The sequence below is a fragment of the Crinia signifera genome, chromosome 4, assembly GCF_055691185.1.
Source record: "Crinia signifera chromosome 4, ASM5569118v1, whole genome shotgun sequence".
NCBI classification, from domain to species: Eukaryota; Metazoa; Chordata; class Amphibia; order Anura; family Myobatrachidae; genus Crinia; species Crinia signifera.
The window spans coordinates 293182605-293197776 of NC_139220.1; the positions used below are offsets into that span (position 1 = coordinate 293182605).

The 15172-nt window shown below is 40.4% G+C and overlaps 32 non-coding genes across 32 annotated transcripts; all 32 read right to left on the reverse strand.

Moving 5' to 3' along the window:
- Window positions 1–3165: 3165 nt before the first annotated feature.
- On the reverse strand, window positions 3166–3238 carry TRNAR-ACG (transfer RNA arginine (anticodon ACG)). Its single transcript has one exon. It is a non-coding gene; the product is annotated as a tRNA-Arg (tRNA).
- Window positions 3239–3667: 429 nt separating this feature from the next.
- TRNAH-GUG (transfer RNA histidin (anticodon GUG)) lies at window positions 3668–3739 on the reverse strand. The gene has a single exon. It is a non-coding gene; the product is annotated as a tRNA-His (tRNA).
- Window positions 3740–3747: 8 nt separating this feature from the next.
- TRNAR-ACG (transfer RNA arginine (anticodon ACG)) lies at window positions 3748–3820 on the reverse strand. The gene has a single exon. It is a non-coding gene; the product is annotated as a tRNA-Arg (tRNA).
- A 430-nt stretch (window positions 3821–4250) lies between these two features.
- TRNAH-GUG (transfer RNA histidin (anticodon GUG)) lies at window positions 4251–4322 on the reverse strand. Its single transcript has one exon. It is a non-coding gene; the product is annotated as a tRNA-His (tRNA).
- Window positions 4323–4330: 8 nt separating this feature from the next.
- On the reverse strand, window positions 4331–4403 carry TRNAR-ACG (transfer RNA arginine (anticodon ACG)). The gene has a single exon. It is a non-coding gene; the product is annotated as a tRNA-Arg (tRNA).
- Window positions 4404–4832: 429 nt separating this feature from the next.
- TRNAH-GUG (transfer RNA histidin (anticodon GUG)) lies at window positions 4833–4904 on the reverse strand. Its single transcript has one exon. It is a non-coding gene; the product is annotated as a tRNA-His (tRNA).
- Window positions 4905–4912: 8 nt separating this feature from the next.
- On the reverse strand, window positions 4913–4985 carry TRNAR-ACG (transfer RNA arginine (anticodon ACG)). The gene has a single exon. It is a non-coding gene; the product is annotated as a tRNA-Arg (tRNA).
- A 428-nt stretch (window positions 4986–5413) lies between these two features.
- On the reverse strand, window positions 5414–5485 carry TRNAH-GUG (transfer RNA histidin (anticodon GUG)). The gene has a single exon. It is a non-coding gene; the product is annotated as a tRNA-His (tRNA).
- An 8-nt stretch (window positions 5486–5493) lies between these two features.
- Window positions 5494–5566, reverse strand: TRNAR-ACG (transfer RNA arginine (anticodon ACG)). The gene has a single exon. It is a non-coding gene; the product is annotated as a tRNA-Arg (tRNA).
- Window positions 5567–6075: 509 nt separating this feature from the next.
- On the reverse strand, window positions 6076–6148 carry TRNAR-ACG (transfer RNA arginine (anticodon ACG)). Its single transcript has one exon. It is a non-coding gene; the product is annotated as a tRNA-Arg (tRNA).
- A 509-nt stretch (window positions 6149–6657) lies between these two features.
- Window positions 6658–6730, reverse strand: TRNAR-ACG (transfer RNA arginine (anticodon ACG)). The gene has a single exon. It is a non-coding gene; the product is annotated as a tRNA-Arg (tRNA).
- A 428-nt stretch (window positions 6731–7158) lies between these two features.
- Window positions 7159–7230, reverse strand: TRNAH-GUG (transfer RNA histidin (anticodon GUG)). Its single transcript has one exon. It is a non-coding gene; the product is annotated as a tRNA-His (tRNA).
- An 8-nt stretch (window positions 7231–7238) lies between these two features.
- On the reverse strand, window positions 7239–7311 carry TRNAR-ACG (transfer RNA arginine (anticodon ACG)). The gene has a single exon. It is a non-coding gene; the product is annotated as a tRNA-Arg (tRNA).
- Window positions 7312–7740: 429 nt separating this feature from the next.
- Window positions 7741–7812, reverse strand: TRNAH-GUG (transfer RNA histidin (anticodon GUG)). Its single transcript has one exon. It is a non-coding gene; the product is annotated as a tRNA-His (tRNA).
- An 8-nt stretch (window positions 7813–7820) lies between these two features.
- Window positions 7821–7893, reverse strand: TRNAR-ACG (transfer RNA arginine (anticodon ACG)). Its single transcript has one exon. It is a non-coding gene; the product is annotated as a tRNA-Arg (tRNA).
- Window positions 7894–8322: 429 nt separating this feature from the next.
- On the reverse strand, window positions 8323–8394 carry TRNAH-GUG (transfer RNA histidin (anticodon GUG)). Its single transcript has one exon. It is a non-coding gene; the product is annotated as a tRNA-His (tRNA).
- Window positions 8395–8402: 8 nt separating this feature from the next.
- On the reverse strand, window positions 8403–8475 carry TRNAR-ACG (transfer RNA arginine (anticodon ACG)). The gene has a single exon. It is a non-coding gene; the product is annotated as a tRNA-Arg (tRNA).
- A 999-nt stretch (window positions 8476–9474) lies between these two features.
- Window positions 9475–9546, reverse strand: TRNAH-GUG (transfer RNA histidin (anticodon GUG)). The gene has a single exon. It is a non-coding gene; the product is annotated as a tRNA-His (tRNA).
- Window positions 9547–9554: 8 nt separating this feature from the next.
- TRNAR-ACG (transfer RNA arginine (anticodon ACG)) lies at window positions 9555–9627 on the reverse strand. The gene has a single exon. It is a non-coding gene; the product is annotated as a tRNA-Arg (tRNA).
- A 430-nt stretch (window positions 9628–10057) lies between these two features.
- Window positions 10058–10129, reverse strand: TRNAH-GUG (transfer RNA histidin (anticodon GUG)). The gene has a single exon. It is a non-coding gene; the product is annotated as a tRNA-His (tRNA).
- An 8-nt stretch (window positions 10130–10137) lies between these two features.
- Window positions 10138–10210, reverse strand: TRNAR-ACG (transfer RNA arginine (anticodon ACG)). Its single transcript has one exon. It is a non-coding gene; the product is annotated as a tRNA-Arg (tRNA).
- A 423-nt stretch (window positions 10211–10633) lies between these two features.
- TRNAH-GUG (transfer RNA histidin (anticodon GUG)) lies at window positions 10634–10705 on the reverse strand. The gene has a single exon. It is a non-coding gene; the product is annotated as a tRNA-His (tRNA).
- Window positions 10706–10713: 8 nt separating this feature from the next.
- TRNAC-ACA (transfer RNA cysteine (anticodon ACA)) lies at window positions 10714–10786 on the reverse strand. The gene has a single exon. It is a non-coding gene; the product is annotated as a tRNA-Cys (tRNA).
- A 1005-nt stretch (window positions 10787–11791) lies between these two features.
- Window positions 11792–11863, reverse strand: TRNAH-GUG (transfer RNA histidin (anticodon GUG)). Its single transcript has one exon. It is a non-coding gene; the product is annotated as a tRNA-His (tRNA).
- Window positions 11864–11871: 8 nt separating this feature from the next.
- On the reverse strand, window positions 11872–11944 carry TRNAR-ACG (transfer RNA arginine (anticodon ACG)). Its single transcript has one exon. It is a non-coding gene; the product is annotated as a tRNA-Arg (tRNA).
- Window positions 11945–12367: 423 nt separating this feature from the next.
- Window positions 12368–12439, reverse strand: TRNAH-GUG (transfer RNA histidin (anticodon GUG)). Its single transcript has one exon. It is a non-coding gene; the product is annotated as a tRNA-His (tRNA).
- An 8-nt stretch (window positions 12440–12447) lies between these two features.
- Window positions 12448–12520, reverse strand: TRNAR-ACG (transfer RNA arginine (anticodon ACG)). Its single transcript has one exon. It is a non-coding gene; the product is annotated as a tRNA-Arg (tRNA).
- A 1005-nt stretch (window positions 12521–13525) lies between these two features.
- On the reverse strand, window positions 13526–13597 carry TRNAH-GUG (transfer RNA histidin (anticodon GUG)). The gene has a single exon. It is a non-coding gene; the product is annotated as a tRNA-His (tRNA).
- Window positions 13598–13605: 8 nt separating this feature from the next.
- TRNAR-ACG (transfer RNA arginine (anticodon ACG)) lies at window positions 13606–13678 on the reverse strand. Its single transcript has one exon. It is a non-coding gene; the product is annotated as a tRNA-Arg (tRNA).
- Window positions 13679–14107: 429 nt separating this feature from the next.
- TRNAH-GUG (transfer RNA histidin (anticodon GUG)) lies at window positions 14108–14179 on the reverse strand. Its single transcript has one exon. It is a non-coding gene; the product is annotated as a tRNA-His (tRNA).
- Window positions 14180–14689: 510 nt separating this feature from the next.
- TRNAH-GUG (transfer RNA histidin (anticodon GUG)) lies at window positions 14690–14761 on the reverse strand. The gene has a single exon. It is a non-coding gene; the product is annotated as a tRNA-His (tRNA).
- An 8-nt stretch (window positions 14762–14769) lies between these two features.
- Window positions 14770–14842, reverse strand: TRNAR-ACG (transfer RNA arginine (anticodon ACG)). Its single transcript has one exon. It is a non-coding gene; the product is annotated as a tRNA-Arg (tRNA).
- Window positions 14843–15172: the final 330 nt, after the last annotated feature.

Sequence of the window (15172 nt, forward strand, 5' to 3'; positions counted from 1 at the left end):
GGTGACATGCCGTTATATATAAGAGCCGGGTCCCATAGGTTACAGGTGTGACACATGAGAGGTGGAAACATGATCATGTGACTCTGCCGTCTAGTATAAATCAGAAACTGAGAAGGACAGCAGTACGTCTTGAAAAAGGAGGAATCCGAAACGCGTTGACGTCAGTACTGCTTGCTGGCTCACCTCATTCCAGCGCGTCAAAGAAGGTGAACGGGAACCGTCTGCGGCTCTATCTGTCTTAGCGTCTGCAGCGCCAGAGACTAGAACTTTCCATCCCGCAGCAGCGCCCCGGATCCCCTTCTGTTTTTTAACCGTGTGTGTATTCTGTGAATAAATTCTTGTGACCGTACTTTGAAGACTGGACCATGATTTCAAAGATACCTTTATGGGAACTCGGGTCAGAAATAAAAAGTAAGTTACACTCCATATGTACCGATCTGCTACTTACTGCTATTGATGTTTGAAGAACAAAGATACCTTGTAGTGCACTTGTGATAGAAACATAAAGTAAGGGGGACATTTACCAAAATGGATTCGTAGAAAAAAGGTGTATTCGTAGGGAGAAATACACCTTTTTTTTACAAATTTGTATTTTCGGGATTTACAATCCCAAAAATACAACAATTCGTAGTCCTAAAGATGGAACATTCGTATTTGTAGTTACAAATACGAATGCCCTACACCATCGATAGGATACGACAGAAATCACCATTCAAAAGAATGGTGGTTTCTGATTTACTAAGCAGCCGTACTGACAATACGGCTGCTTAGTGGTGTGAAACACCCACGCAAATACGACAGGAAAATAGAACACCATTTTCCTGTTCTATTTGCGTTTTAGCCTGCACGGATCAGTCAGATCCGTGCAGGCTACAGTGTAAAAAAATAGAAAAATAAATAAATAAAAAAAAAAACGGCGTGGGGTCCCCCCCACAGCCGAAACCAGCACCAGGCTAAAGGAGCCGGGGCCGGGAATTAAAAATCAGGGAACCCGACAAATAGGGGTTCCCCGATTTTTAACAACCAGCCCCAGGCTCCAGGTCCGGGGCTGGTTCCCAAAATACGGGGGACAAAATGAGTAGGGGTCCCCCGTATTTTAAGAACCAGCCCCAGGCACAACCAGCCGGCAGGGTAATGCCACAGCCGGGGGACACTTATAATATAAGGTCCCGCGGCCAAAACATTCTCCCTACCGACCAGTCAGCCTGGCCAGGGGCCCTAGGGGAGTGGGGACCCCCCCAATGAAGGGGTCCCCCCCCTCCAGGACTTACCTGACCAGGCTGAAGCCTGGTGCTGTCCTCGATGCCCCTGGGCGGTGGGCATCGAGCTGATAAATGGTGTAAAAAAAAAAGATGAACCTATTGTTTTTTACTGTGGCACTACAAGTGCCAGCAAGCCTCCCCAGCAAGCTGGGACTTGGAGAACCACAAGTCCCAGCCTGCTGGGCATTAAAGGGCCCGCTGGCACTTGTAGTTCTACAGTTAAAAAAATAGTGCACAAAACACACTGACACACTTTTAAAATAAAACTTTATTACACACAAAGCCCACACATACTGATACTTACCTATCTTCTTCCCATAGGTCGCCCTGATGTCCTGTGTCGGCGTCTTCTGGTCCTGTGTCGTCTTCTTCCTCCATGTCGACCGTCGCTGTCGCCGTCCGGATCCGACGAAATCCATTTGGGAAGCTGTGGAAGGAAACCATACTCACCTGTCCCAGCGCGACGTAGTCCAGGTAAGGGTCTTTGCAAAAAAACAAAACGAACACCCCGAAACCAGACCGGACTGACGGAGACGCACGGTGTTTACATCGTGCGGCTCCGCCTCCCGAATGCCGCTATTGGCCGCCTTGCGGCCTAGCGGCCAATCAGGAGCCGCTAGGCCGCAAGGCGGCCAATAGCGGCATTCGGGAGGCGGAGCCGCACGATGTAAACAAACACCGTGCGTCTCCGTCAGTCCGGTCTGGATTCGGGTGTTCGTTTTGTTTTTTTGCAAAGACCCTTACCTGGACTACGTCGCGCTGGGACAGGTGAGTATGGTTTCCTTCCACAGCTTCCCAAATGGATTTCGTCGGATCCGGACGGCGACAGCGACGGTCGACATGGAGGAAGAAGACGACACAGGACCAGAAGACGCCGACACAGGACATCAGGGCGACCTATGGGAAGAAGATAGGTAAGTATTAGTATGTGTGGGCTTTGTGTGTAATAAAGTTTTATTTTAAAAGTGTGTCAGTGTGTTTTGTGCACTATTTTTTTAACTGTAGAACTACAAGTGCCAGCGGGCCCTTTAATGCCCAGCAGGCTGGGACTTGTGGTTCTCCAAGTCCCAGCTTGCTGGGGAGGCTTGCTGGCACTTGTAGTGCCACAGTAAAAAACAATAGTTTAATCTTTTTTTTACACTTAATCAGCCCGATGCCCACCGCCCAGGGGCATCGGGGACAGTACCAGGCTTCAGCCTGGTCAGGTAAGTCCTGGAGGGGGGGGACCCCTTCATTGGGGGGGTCCCCACTCCCCCAGGGCCCCTGGCCAGGCTGACTGGTCGGTAGGGAGAATGTTTTGGCCGCGGGACCTTAAATTATAAGTGTCCCCCGGCTGTGACATTACCCTGCCGGCTGGTTGTGCCTGGGGCTGGTTCTTAAAATACGGGGGACCCCTACTCATTTTGTCCCCCGTATTTTGGGAACCAGCCCCGGCTCCTTTAGCCTGGTGCTGGTTTCGGCTGTGGGGGGGACCCCACGCCGTTTTTTTTTTTATTTATTTATTTTTTCTATTTTTTTTTACACCATGCAGCCTGCACGGATCTGACTGCAAGCAAATTTTCTTATTACTGCAAAAACATCTTTTCAGTGTGTGATGAACTTGCTAAGACAAAGCCTCAAGATTTTAATTTCCAGAATTCAGGAATCGATGTCAAATTTGAATTCTTTCAAAAGAATGTTTCACAGACAAATAAATCAAAGCATGTAAAGATTGCTTCACAAAAAGCATTAAAGACAAATTGTGCAAGGGCATTCAAAGAATCTGCTTAATTTCTACAATTGTCCAAACCTTTAAGTAAGAAAGCGACTTATGAGCAGGAAAAAAAACACTAAATGCCGTGACCCGGGGTTGCTGCGGCCACAATGCAGAGTACTAACCACTATACGATCACGGCAACGAAGACGAGCCAGGTAGGAATCGAACCTAAAATCTTCTGATCCGTAGTCAGACGCGTTATCCGTTGCGCCACTGGCCCAGGTGACATACGGTAAGTTTAGGGTCCTATCTGTTTTTGAACCTAGTTTTGGATTTTAGAGTTCTTTTAAGTATATACTGTACAGAATGAATTTGAAAGAGTTACCTATGCACTTGCTCCAGGGCTAGTTTCCTGTTAACATTGCAAGACAATTTTCTTATTACTGCAAAAACATCTTTTCAGTGTGTGATGAACTTGCTAAGACAAAGCCTCAAGATTTTAATTTCCAGAATTCAGTAATTGATGTCAAATTTGAATTCTTTCAAAAGAATGTTTTAAAGACAAATAAATCAAAGCATGTAAAGATAGCTTCACAAAAAGCATTAAAGACAAATTGTGCAAGGGCATTCAAAGAATCTGCTTAATTTCTACAATTGTCCAAACCTTTAAGTAAGAAAGCGACTTATGAGCAAGAAAAAAAACACTAAATGCCGTGACCCGGATTCGAACCGGGGTTGCTGCGGCCACAACGCAGAGTACTAACCACTATACGATCACGGCAACGAAGACGAACCAGGTAGAAATCGAACCTACAATCTTCTGATCCGTAGTCAGACGCGTTATCCGTTGCGCCACTGGCCCAGGTGACATACGGTAAGTTTAGTGTCCTATCTGTTTTTGAACCTAGTTTTGGATTTTAGAGTTCTTTTAAGTATATACTGTACAGAATGAATTTGAAAGAGTTACCTATGCACTTGCTCCAGGGCTAGTTTCCTGTTAACATTGCAAGACAATTTTCCTTTTTACTGCAAAAACATCTTTTCAGTGTGTGATGAACTTGCTAAGACAAAGCCTCAAGATTTTAATTTCCAGAATTCAGGAATCGATGTCAAATTTGAATTCTTTCAAAAGAATGTTTCACAGACAAATAAATCAAAGCATGTAAAGATTGCTTCACAAAAAGCATTAAAGACAAATTGTGCAAGGGCATTCAAAGAATCTGCTTAATTTCTACATATGTCCAAACCTTTAAGTAAGAAAGCGACTTATGAGCAAGAAAAAAAACACTAAATGCCGTGACCCGGATTCGAACCGGGGTTGCTGCGGCCACAACGCAGAGTACTAACCACTATACGATCACGGCAACGAAGACGAGCCAGGTAGGAATCGAACCTACAATCTTCTGATCCGTAGTCAGACGCGTTATCCGTTGCGCCACTGGCCCAGGTGACATACGGTAAGTTTAGTGTCCTATCTGTTTTTGAACCTAGTTTTGGATTTTAGAGTTCTTTTAAGTATATACTGTACAGAATGAATTTGAAAGAGTTACCTATGCACTTGCTCCAGGGCTAGTTTCCTGTTAACATTGCAAGACAATTTTCTTATTACTGCAAAAACATCTTTTCAGTGTGTGATGAACTTGCTAAGACAAAGCCTCAAGATTTTAATTTCCAGAATTCAGTAATTGATGTCAAATTTGAATTCTTTCAAAAGAATGTTTCACAGACAAATAAATCAAAGCATGTAAAGATAGCTTCACAAAAAGCATTAAAGACAAATTGTGCAAGTGCATTCAAAGAATCTGCTTAATCTCTAAAATTGTCCAAACCTTGAAGTAAGAAAGCGACCTTTCAGCAGGAAAAAAAACACTAAATGCCGTGACCCGGATTCGAACCGGGGTTGCTGCGGCCACAACGCAGAGTACTAACCACTATACGATCACGGCAACGAAGACGAGCCAGGTAGGAATCGAACCTACAATCTTCTGATCCGTAGTCAGACGCGTTATCCGTTGCGCCACTGGCCCAGGTGACATAATGTAAGTTTAGTGTCCTATCTGTTTTTGAATCTAGTTTTGGATTTTAGAGTTCTTTTAATATATACTGTACAGAATGAATTTGAAAGAGTTACCTATGCACTTGCTCCAGGGCTAGTTTCCTGTTAACATTGCAAGACAATTTTCTTATTACTGCAAAAACATCTTTTCAGTGTGTGATGAACTTGCTAAGACAAAGCCTCAAGATTTTAATTTCCAGAATTCAGGAATCGATGTCAAATTTGAATTCTTTCAAAAGAATGTTTCACAGACAAATAAATCAAAGCATGTAAAGATAGCTTCACAAAAAGCATTAAAGACAAATTGTGCAAGGGCATTCAAAGAATCTGCTTAATTTCTACAATTGTCCAAACCTTTAAGTAAGAAAGCGACTTATGAGCAAGAAAAAAAACACTAAATGCCGTGACCCGGATTCGAACCGGGGTTGCTGCGGCCACAACGCAGAGTACTAACCACTATACGATCACGGCAACGAAGACGAGCCAGGTAGGAATCGAACCTACAATCTTCTGATCCGTAGTCAGACGCGTTATCCGTTGCGCCACTGGCCCAGGTGACATACGGTAAGTTTAGTGTCCTATCTGTTTTTGAACCTAGTTTTAAATTTTAGAGTTCTTTTAAGTATATACTGTACAGAATGAATTTGAAAGAGTTACCTATGCACTTGCTCCAGGGCTAGTTTCCTGTTAACATTGCAAGACAATTTTCTTATTACTGCAAAAACATCTTTTCAGTGTGTGATGAACTTGCTAAGACAAAGCCTCAAGATTTTAATTTCCAGAATTCAGTAATTGATGTCAAATTTGAATTCTTTCAAAAGAATGTTTCACAGACAAATAAATCAAAGCATGTAAAGATAGCTTCACAAAAAGCATTAAAGACAAATTGTGCAAGTGCATTCAAAGAATCTGCTTAATCTCTAAAATTGTCCAAACCTTGAAGCAAGAAAGCGACCTTTCAGCAGGAAAAAAAACACAAAATGCCGTAACCAGGATTCGAACCAGGGTTGCTGCGGCCACAACGCAGAGTACTAACCACTATACGATCACGGCAACGAAGACGAGCCAGGTAGGAATCGAATCTACAATCTTCTGATCCGTAGTCAGACGCGTTATCCGTTGCGCCACTGGCCCAGGTGACATATGGTAAGTTTAGTGTCCTATCTGTTTTTGAATCTAGTTTTGGATTTTAGAGTTCTTTTTAGTATATACTGTACAGAATGAATTTGAAAGAGTTACCTATGCACTTGCTCCAGGGCTAGTTTCCTGTTAACATTGCAAGACAATTTTCTTATTACTGCAAAAACATCTTTTCAGTGTGTGATGAACTTGCTAAGACAAAGCCTCAAGATTTTAATTTCCAGAATTCAGTAATTGATGTCAAATTTGAATTCTTTCAAAAGAATGTTTCACAGACAAATAAATCAAAGCATGTAAAGATAGCTTCACAAAAAGCATTAAAGACAAATTGTGCAAGTGCATTCAAAGAATCTGCTTAATTTCTAAAATTGTCCAAACCTTGAAGTAAGAAAGCGACCTTTCAGCAGGAAAAAAAACACTAAATGCCGTGACCCGGATTCGAACAGAGGTTGCTGCGGCCACAACGCAGAGTACTAACCACTATACGATCACGGCAACGAAGACAAGCCAGGTAGGAATCGAACCTACAATCTTCTGATCCGTAGTCAGACGCGTTATCCGTTGCGCCACTGGCCCAGGTGACATAGGGTAAGTTTAGTGTCCTATCTGTTTTTGAATCTAGTTTTGGATTTTAGAGTTCTTTTAATATATACTGTACAGAATGAATTTGAAAGAGTTACCTATGCACTTGCTCCAGGGCTAGTTTCCTGTTAACATTGCAAGACAATTTTCTTATTACTGCAAAAACATCTTTTCAGTGTGTGATGAACTTGCTAAGACAAAGCCTCAAGATTTTAATTTCCAGAATTCAGGAATCGATGTCAAATTTGAATTCTTTCAAAAGAATGTTTCACAGACAAATAAATCAAAGCATGTAAAGATAGCTTCACAAAAAGCATTAAAGACAAATTGTGTAAGGGCATTCAAAGAATCTGCTTAATTTCTACAATTGTCCAAACCTTTAAGTAAGAAAGCGACTTATGAGCAAGAAAAAAAACACTAAATGCCGTGACCCGGATTCGAACCGGGGTTGCTGCGGCCACAACGCAGAGTACTAACCACTATACGATCACGGCAACGAAGACGAGCCAGGTAGGAATCGAACCTACAATCTTCTGATCCGTAGTCAGACGCGTTATCCGTTGCGCCACTGGCCCAGGTGACATACGGTAAGTTTAGTGTCCTATCTGTTTTTGAATCTAGTTTTGGATTTTAGAGTTCTTTTAAGTATATACTGTACAGAATGAATTTGAAAGAGTTACCTATGCACTTGCTCCAGGGCTAGTTTCCTGTTAACATTGCAAGACAATTTTCTTATTACTGCAAAAACATCTTTTCAGTGTGTGATGAACTTGCTAAGACAAAGCCTCAAGATTTTAATTTCCAGAATTCAGTAATTGATGTCAAATTTGAATTCTTTCAAAAGAATGTTTCACAGACAAATAAATCAAAGCATGTAAAGATAGCTTCACAAAAAGCATTAAAGACAAATTGTGCAAGTGCATTCAAAGAATCTGCTTAATCTCTAAAATTGTCCAAACCTTGAAGTAAGAAAGCGACCTTTCAGCAGGAAAAAAAACACAAAATGCCGTAACCCGGATTCGAACCAGGGTTGCTGCGGCCACAACGCAGAGTACTAACCACTATACGATCACGGCAACGAAGACGAGCCAGGTAGGAATCGAATCTACAATCTTCTGATCCGTAGTCAGACGCGTTATCCGTTGCGCCACTGGCCCAGGTGACATATGGTAAGTTTAGTGTCCTATCTGTTTTTGAATCTAGTTTTGGATTTTAGAGTTCTTTTTAGTATATACTGTACAGAATGAATTTGAAAGAGTTACCTATGCACTTGCTCCAGGGCTAGTTTCCTGTTAACATTGCAAGACAATTTTCTTATTACTGCAAAAACATCTTTTCAGTGTGTGATGAACTTGCTAAGACAAAGCCTCAAGATTTTAATTTCCAGAATTCAGGAATCGATGTCAAATTTGAATTCTTTCAAAAGAATGTTTCACAGACAAATAAATCAAAGCATGTAAAGATAGCTTCACAAAAAGCATTAAAGACAAATTGTGCAAGGGCATTCAAAGAATCTGCTTAATTTCTACAATTGTCCAAACCTTTAAGTAAGAAAGCGACTTATGAGCAAGAAAAAAAACACTAAATGCCGTGACCCGGATTCGAACCGGGGTTGCTGCGGCCACAACGCAGAGTACTAACCACTATACCATCACGGCAACGAAGACGAGCCAGGTAGGAATCGAACCTACAATCTTCTGATCCGTAGTCAGACGCGTTATCCGTTGCGCCACTGGCCCAGGTGACATACGGTAAGTTTAGTGTCCTATCTGTTTTTGAACCTAGTTTTGGATTTTAGAGTTCTTTTAAGTATATACTGTACAGAATGAATTTGAAAGAGTTACCTATGCACTTGCTCCAGGGCTAGTTTCCTGTTAACATTGCAAGACAATTTTCTTATTACTGCAAAAACATCTTTTCAGTGTGTGATGAACTTGCTAAGCCTCAAGATTTTAATTTCCAGAATTCAGGAATCGATGTCAAATTTGAATTCTTTCAAAAGAATGTTTCAGAGACAAATAAATCAAAGCATGTAAAGATAGCTTCACAAAAAGCATTAAAGACAAATTGTGCAAGGGCATTCAAAGAATCTGCTTAATTTCTACAATTGTCCAAACCTTTAAGTAAGAAAGCGACTTATGAGCAAGAAAAAAAACACTAAATGCCGTGACCCGGATTCGAACCGGGGTTGCTGCGGCCACAACGCAGAGTACTAACCACTATACGATCAAGGCAACGAAGACGAGCCAGGTAGGAATCGATGCTACAATCTTCTGATCCGTAGTCAGACGCGTTATCCGTTGCGCCACTGGCCCAGGTGACATACGGTAAGTTTAGTGTCCTATCTGTTTTTGAACCTAGTTTTGGATTTTAGAGTTCTTTTAAGTATATACTGTACAGAATGAATTTAAAAGAGTTACCTATGCACTTGCTCCAGGGCTAGTTTCCTGTTAACATTGCAAGACAATTTTCTTATTACTGCAAAAACATCTTTTCAGTGTGTGATGAACTTGCTAAGCCTCAAGATTTTAATTTCCAGAATTCAGGAATCGATGTCAAATTTGAATTCTTTCAAAAGAATGTTTCAGAGACAAATAAATCAAAGCATGTAAAGATAGCTTCACAAAAAGCATTAAAGACAAATTGTGCAAGGGCATTCAAAGAATCTGCTTAATTTCTACAATTGTCCAAACCTTTAAGTAAGAAAGCGACTTATGAGCAAGAAAAAAAACACTAAATGCCGTGACCCGGATTCGAACCGGGGTTGCTGCGGCCACAACGCAGAGTACTAACCACTATACGATCACGGCAACGAAGACGAGCCAGGTAGGAATCGAATCTACAATCTTCTGATCCGTAGTCAGACGCGTTATCCGTTGCGCCACTGGCCCAGGTGACATATGGTAAGTTTAGTGTCCTATCTGTTTTTGAATCTAGTTTTGGATTTTAGAGTTCTTTTTAGTATATACTGTACAGAATGAATTTGAAAGAGTTACCTATGCACTTGCTCCAGGGCTAGTTTCCTGTTAACATTGCAAGACAATTTTCTTATTACTGCAAAAACATCTTTTCAGTGTGTGATGAACTTGCTAAGACAAAGTCTCAAGATTTTAATTTCCAGAATTCAGTAATCGATGTCAAATTTTAATTCTTTCAAAAGAATGTTTCACATACAAATAAATCAAAGCATGTAAAGATAGCTTCACAAAAAGCATTAAAGACAAATTGTGCAAGGGCATTCAAAGAATCTGCTTAATTTCTACAATTGTCCAAACCTTTAAGTAAGAAAGCGACTTATGAGCAAGAAAAAAACACACTAAATGCCGTGACCCGGATTCGAACCGGGGTTGCTGCGGCCACAACGCAGAGTACTAACCACTATACGATCACGGCAACGAAGACGAGCCAGGTAGGAATCGAACCTACAATCTTCTGATCCGTAGTCAGATGCGTTATCCGTTGCGCCACTGCCCCAGGTGACATACGGTAAGTTTAGTGTCCTATCTGTTTTTGAACCTAGTTTTGGATTTTAGAGTTCTTTTAAGTATATACTGTACAGAATGAATTTGAAAGAGTTACCTATGCACTTGCTCCAGGGCTAGTTTCCTGTTAACATTGCAAGACAATTTTCTTATTACTGCAAAAACATCTTTTCAGTGTGTGATGAACTTGCTAAGCCTCAAGATTTTAATTTCCAGAATTCAGGAATCGATGTCAAATTTGAATTCTTTCAAAAGAATGTTTCAGAGACAAATAAATCAAAGCATGTAAAGATAGCTTCACAAAAAGCATTAAAGACAAATTGTGCAAGGGCATTCAAAGAATCTGCTTAATTTCTACAATTGTCCAAACCTTTAAGTAAGAAAGCGACTTATGAGCAAGAAAAAAAACACTAAATGCCGTGACCCGGATTCGAACCGGGGTTGCTGCGGCCACAACGCAGAGTACTAACCACTATACGATCACGGCAACGAAGACGAGCCAGGTAGGAATCGAACCTACAATCTTCTGATCTGTAGTCAGACGCGTTATCCGTTGCGCCACTGGCCCAGGTGACATACGGTAAGTTTAGTGTCCTATCTGTTTTTGAACCTAGTTTTGGATTTTAGAGTTCTTTTAAGTATATACTGTACAGAATGAATTTGAAAGAGTTACCTATGCACTTGCTCCAGGGCTAGTTTCCTGTTAACATTGCAAGACAATTTTCTTATTACTGCAAAAACATCTTTTCAGTGTGTGATGAACTTGCTAAGCCTCAAGATTTTAATTTCCAGAATTCAGGAATCGATGTCAAATTTGAATTCTTTCAAAAGAATGTTTCAGAGACAAATAAATCAAAGCATGTAAAGATAGCTTCACAAAAAGCATTAAAGACAAATTGTGCAAGGGCATTCAAAGAATCTGCTTAATTTCTACAATTGTCCAAACCTTTAAGTAAGAAAGCGACTTATGAGCAAGAAAAAAAACACTAAATGCCGTGACCCGGATTCGAACCGGGGTTGCTGTGGCCACAACGCAGAGTACTAACCACTATACGATCAAGGCAACGAAGACGAGCCAGGTAGGAATCGATGCTACAATCTTCTGATCTGTAGTCACACGCGTTATCCGTTGCGCCACTGGCCCAGGTGACATACAGTAAGTTTAGTGTCCTATCTGTTTTTGAACCTAGTTTTGGATTTTAGAGTTCTTTTAAGTATATACTGTACAGAATGAATTTGAAAGAGTTACCTATGCACTTGCTCCAGGGCTAGTTTCCTGTTAACATTGCAAGACAATTTTCTTATTACTGCAAAAACATCTTTTCAGTGTGTGATGAACTTGCTAAGACAAAGCCTCAAGATTTTAATTTCCAGAATTCAGTAATTGATGTCAAATTTGAATTCTTTCAAAAGAATGTTTCAAAGACAAATAAATCAAAGCATGTAAAGATAGCTTCACAAAAAGCATTAAAGACAAATTGTGCAAGGGCATTCAAAGAATCTGCTTAATTTCTACAATTGTCCAAACCTTTAAGTAAGAAAGCGACTTATGAGCAAGAAAAAAAACACTAAATGCCGTGACCCGGATTCGAACCGGGGTTGCTGCGGCCACAACGCAGAGTACTAACCACTATACGATCACGGCAACGAAGACGAGCCAGGTAGGAATCGAACCTACAATCTTCTGATCCGTAGTCAGATGCGTTATCCGTTGCGCCACTGCCCCAGGTGACATACGGTAAGTTTAGTGTCCTATCTGTTTTTGAACCTAGTTTTGGATTTTAGAGTTCTTTTAAGTATATACTGTACAGAATGAATTTGAAAGAGTTACCTATGCACTTGCTCCAGGGCTAGTTTCCTGTTAACATTGCAAGACAATTTTCTTATTACTGCAAAAACATCTTTTCAGTGTGTGATGAACTTGCTAAGCCTCAAGATTTTAATTTCCAGAATTCAGGAATCGATGTCAAATTTGAATTCTTTCAAAAGAATGTTTCAGAGACAAATAAATCAAAGCATGTAAAGATAGCTTCACAAAAAGCATTAAAGACAAATTGTGCAAGGGCATTCAAAGAATCTGCTTAATTTCTACAATTGTCCAAACCTTTAAGTAAGAAAGCGACTTATGAGCAAGAAAAAAAACACTAAATGCCGTGACCCGGATTCGAACCGGGGTTGCTGCGGCCACAACGCAGAGTACTAACCACTATACGATCACGGCAACGAAGACGAGCCAGGTAGGAATCGAACCTACAATCTTCTGATCCGTAGTCAGACGCGTTATCCGTTGCGCCACTGGCCCAGGTGACATACGGTAAGTTTAGTGTCCTATCTGTTTTTGAACCTAGTTTTGGATTTTAGAGTTCTTTTAAGTATATACTGTACAGAATGAATTTGAAAGAGTTACCTATGCACTTGCTCCAGGGCTAGTTTCCTGTTAACATTGCAAGACAATTTTCTTATTACTGCAAAAACATCTTTTCAGTGTGTGATGAACTTGCTAAGCCTCAAGATTTTAATTTCCAGAATTCAGGAATCGATGTCAAATTTGAATTCTTTCAAAAGAATGTTTCAGAGACAAATAAATCAAAGCATGTAAAGATAGCTTCACAAAAAGCATTAAAGACAAATTGTGCAAGGGCATTCAAAGAATCTGCTTAATTTCTACAATTGTCCAAACCTTTAAGTAAGAAAGCGACTTATGAGCAAGAAAAAAAACACTAAATGCCGTGACCCGGATTCGAACCGGGGTTGCTGTGGCCACAACGCAGAGTACTAACCACTATACGATCAAGGCAACGAAGACGAGCCAGGTAGGAATCGATGCTACAATCTTCTGATCTGTAGTCACACGCGTTATCCGTTGCGCCACTGGCCCAGGTGACATACAGTAAGTTTAGTGTCCTATCTGTTTTTGAACCTAGTTTTGGATTTTAGAGTTCTTTTAAGTATATACTGTACAGAATGAATTTGAAAGAGTTACCTATGCACTTGCTCCAGGGCTAGTTTCCTGTTAACATTGCAAGACAATTTTCTTATTACTGCAAAAACATCTTTTCAGTGTGTGATGAACTTGCTAAGACAAAGCCTCAAGATTTTAATTTCCAGAATTCAGTAATTGATGTCAAATTTGAATTCTTTCAAAAGAATGTTTCAAAGACAAATAAATCAAAGCATGTAAAGATAGCTTCACAAAAAGCATTAAAGACAAATTGTGCAAGGGCATTCAAAGAATCTGCTTAATTTCTACAATTGTCCAAACCTTTAAGTAAGAAAGCGACTTATGAGCAAGAAAAAAAACACTAAATGCCGTGACCCGGATTCGAACCGGGGTTGCTGCGGCCACAACGCAGAGTACTAACCACTATACGATCACGGCAACGAAGACGAGCCAGGTAGGAATCGAACCTACAATCTTCTGATCCGTAGTCAGATGCGTTATCCGTTGCGCCACTGGCCCAGGTGACATACGGTAAGTTTAGTGTCCTATCTGTTTTTGAACCTAGTTTTGGATTTTAGAGTTCTTTTAAGTATATACTGTACAGAATGAATTTGAAAGAGTTACCTATGCACTTGCTCCAGGGCTAGTTTCCTGTTAACATTGCAAGACAATTTTCTTATTACTGCAAAAACATCTTTTCAGTGTGTGATGAACTTGCTAAGACAAAGTCTCAAGATTTTAATTTCCAGAATTCAGTAATCGATGTCAAATTTTAATTCTTTCAAAAGAATGTTTCACAGACAAATAAATCAAAGCATGTAAAGATAGCTTCACAAAAAGCATTAAAGACAAATTGTGCAAGGGCATTCAAAGAATCTGCTTAATTTCTACAATTGTCCAAACCTTTAAGTAAGAAAGCGACTTATGAGCAAGAAAAAAAACACTAAATGCCGTGACCCGGATTCGAACCGGGGTTGCTGCGGCCACAACGCAGAGTACTAACCACTATACGATCACGGCAACGAAGACGAGCCAGGTAGGAATCGAACCTACAATCTTCTGATCCGTAGTCAGATGCGTTATCCGTTGCGCCACTGCCCGAGGTGACATACGGTAAGTTTAGTGTCCTATCTGTTTTTGAACCTAGTTTTGGATTTTAGAGTTCTTTTAAGTATATACTGTACAGAATGAATTTGAAAGAGTTACCTATGCACTTGCTCCAGGGCTAGTTTCCTGTTAACATTGCAAGACAATTTTCTTATTACTGCAAAAACATCTTTTCAGTGTGTGATGAACTTGCTAAGACAAAGCCTCAAGATTTTAATTTCCAGAATTCAGGAATCGATGTCAAATTTGAATTCTTTCAAAAGAATGTTTCACAGACAAATAAATCAAAGCATGTAAAGATAGCTTCACAAAAAGCATTAAAGACAAATTGTGCAAGGGCATTCAAAGAATCTGCTTAATTTCTACAATTGTCCAAACCTTTAAGTAAGAAAGCGACTTATGAGCAAGAAAAAAAACACTAAATGCCGTGACCCGGATTCGAACCGGGGTTGCTGCGGCCACAACGCAGAGTACTAACCACTATACGATCACGGCAACGAAGACGAGCCAGGTAGGAATCGAACCTACAATCTTCTGATCCGTAGTCAGACGCGTTATCCGTTGCGCCACTGGCCCAGGTGACATACGGTAAGTTTAGTGTCCTATCTGTTTTTGAACCTAGTTTTGGATTTTAGAGTTCTTTTAAGTATATACTGTACAGAATGAATTTGAAAGAGTTACCTATGCACTTGCTCCAGGGCTAGTTTCCTGTTAACATTGCAAGACAATTTTCTTATTACTGCAAAAACATCTTTTCAGTGTGTGATGAACTTGCTAAGACAAAGCCTCAAGATTTTAATTTCCAGAATTCAGTAATTGATGTCAAATTTGAATTCTTTCAAAAGAATGTTTCACAGACAAATAAATTAAAGCATGTAAAGATAGCTTCACAAAAAGCATTAAAGA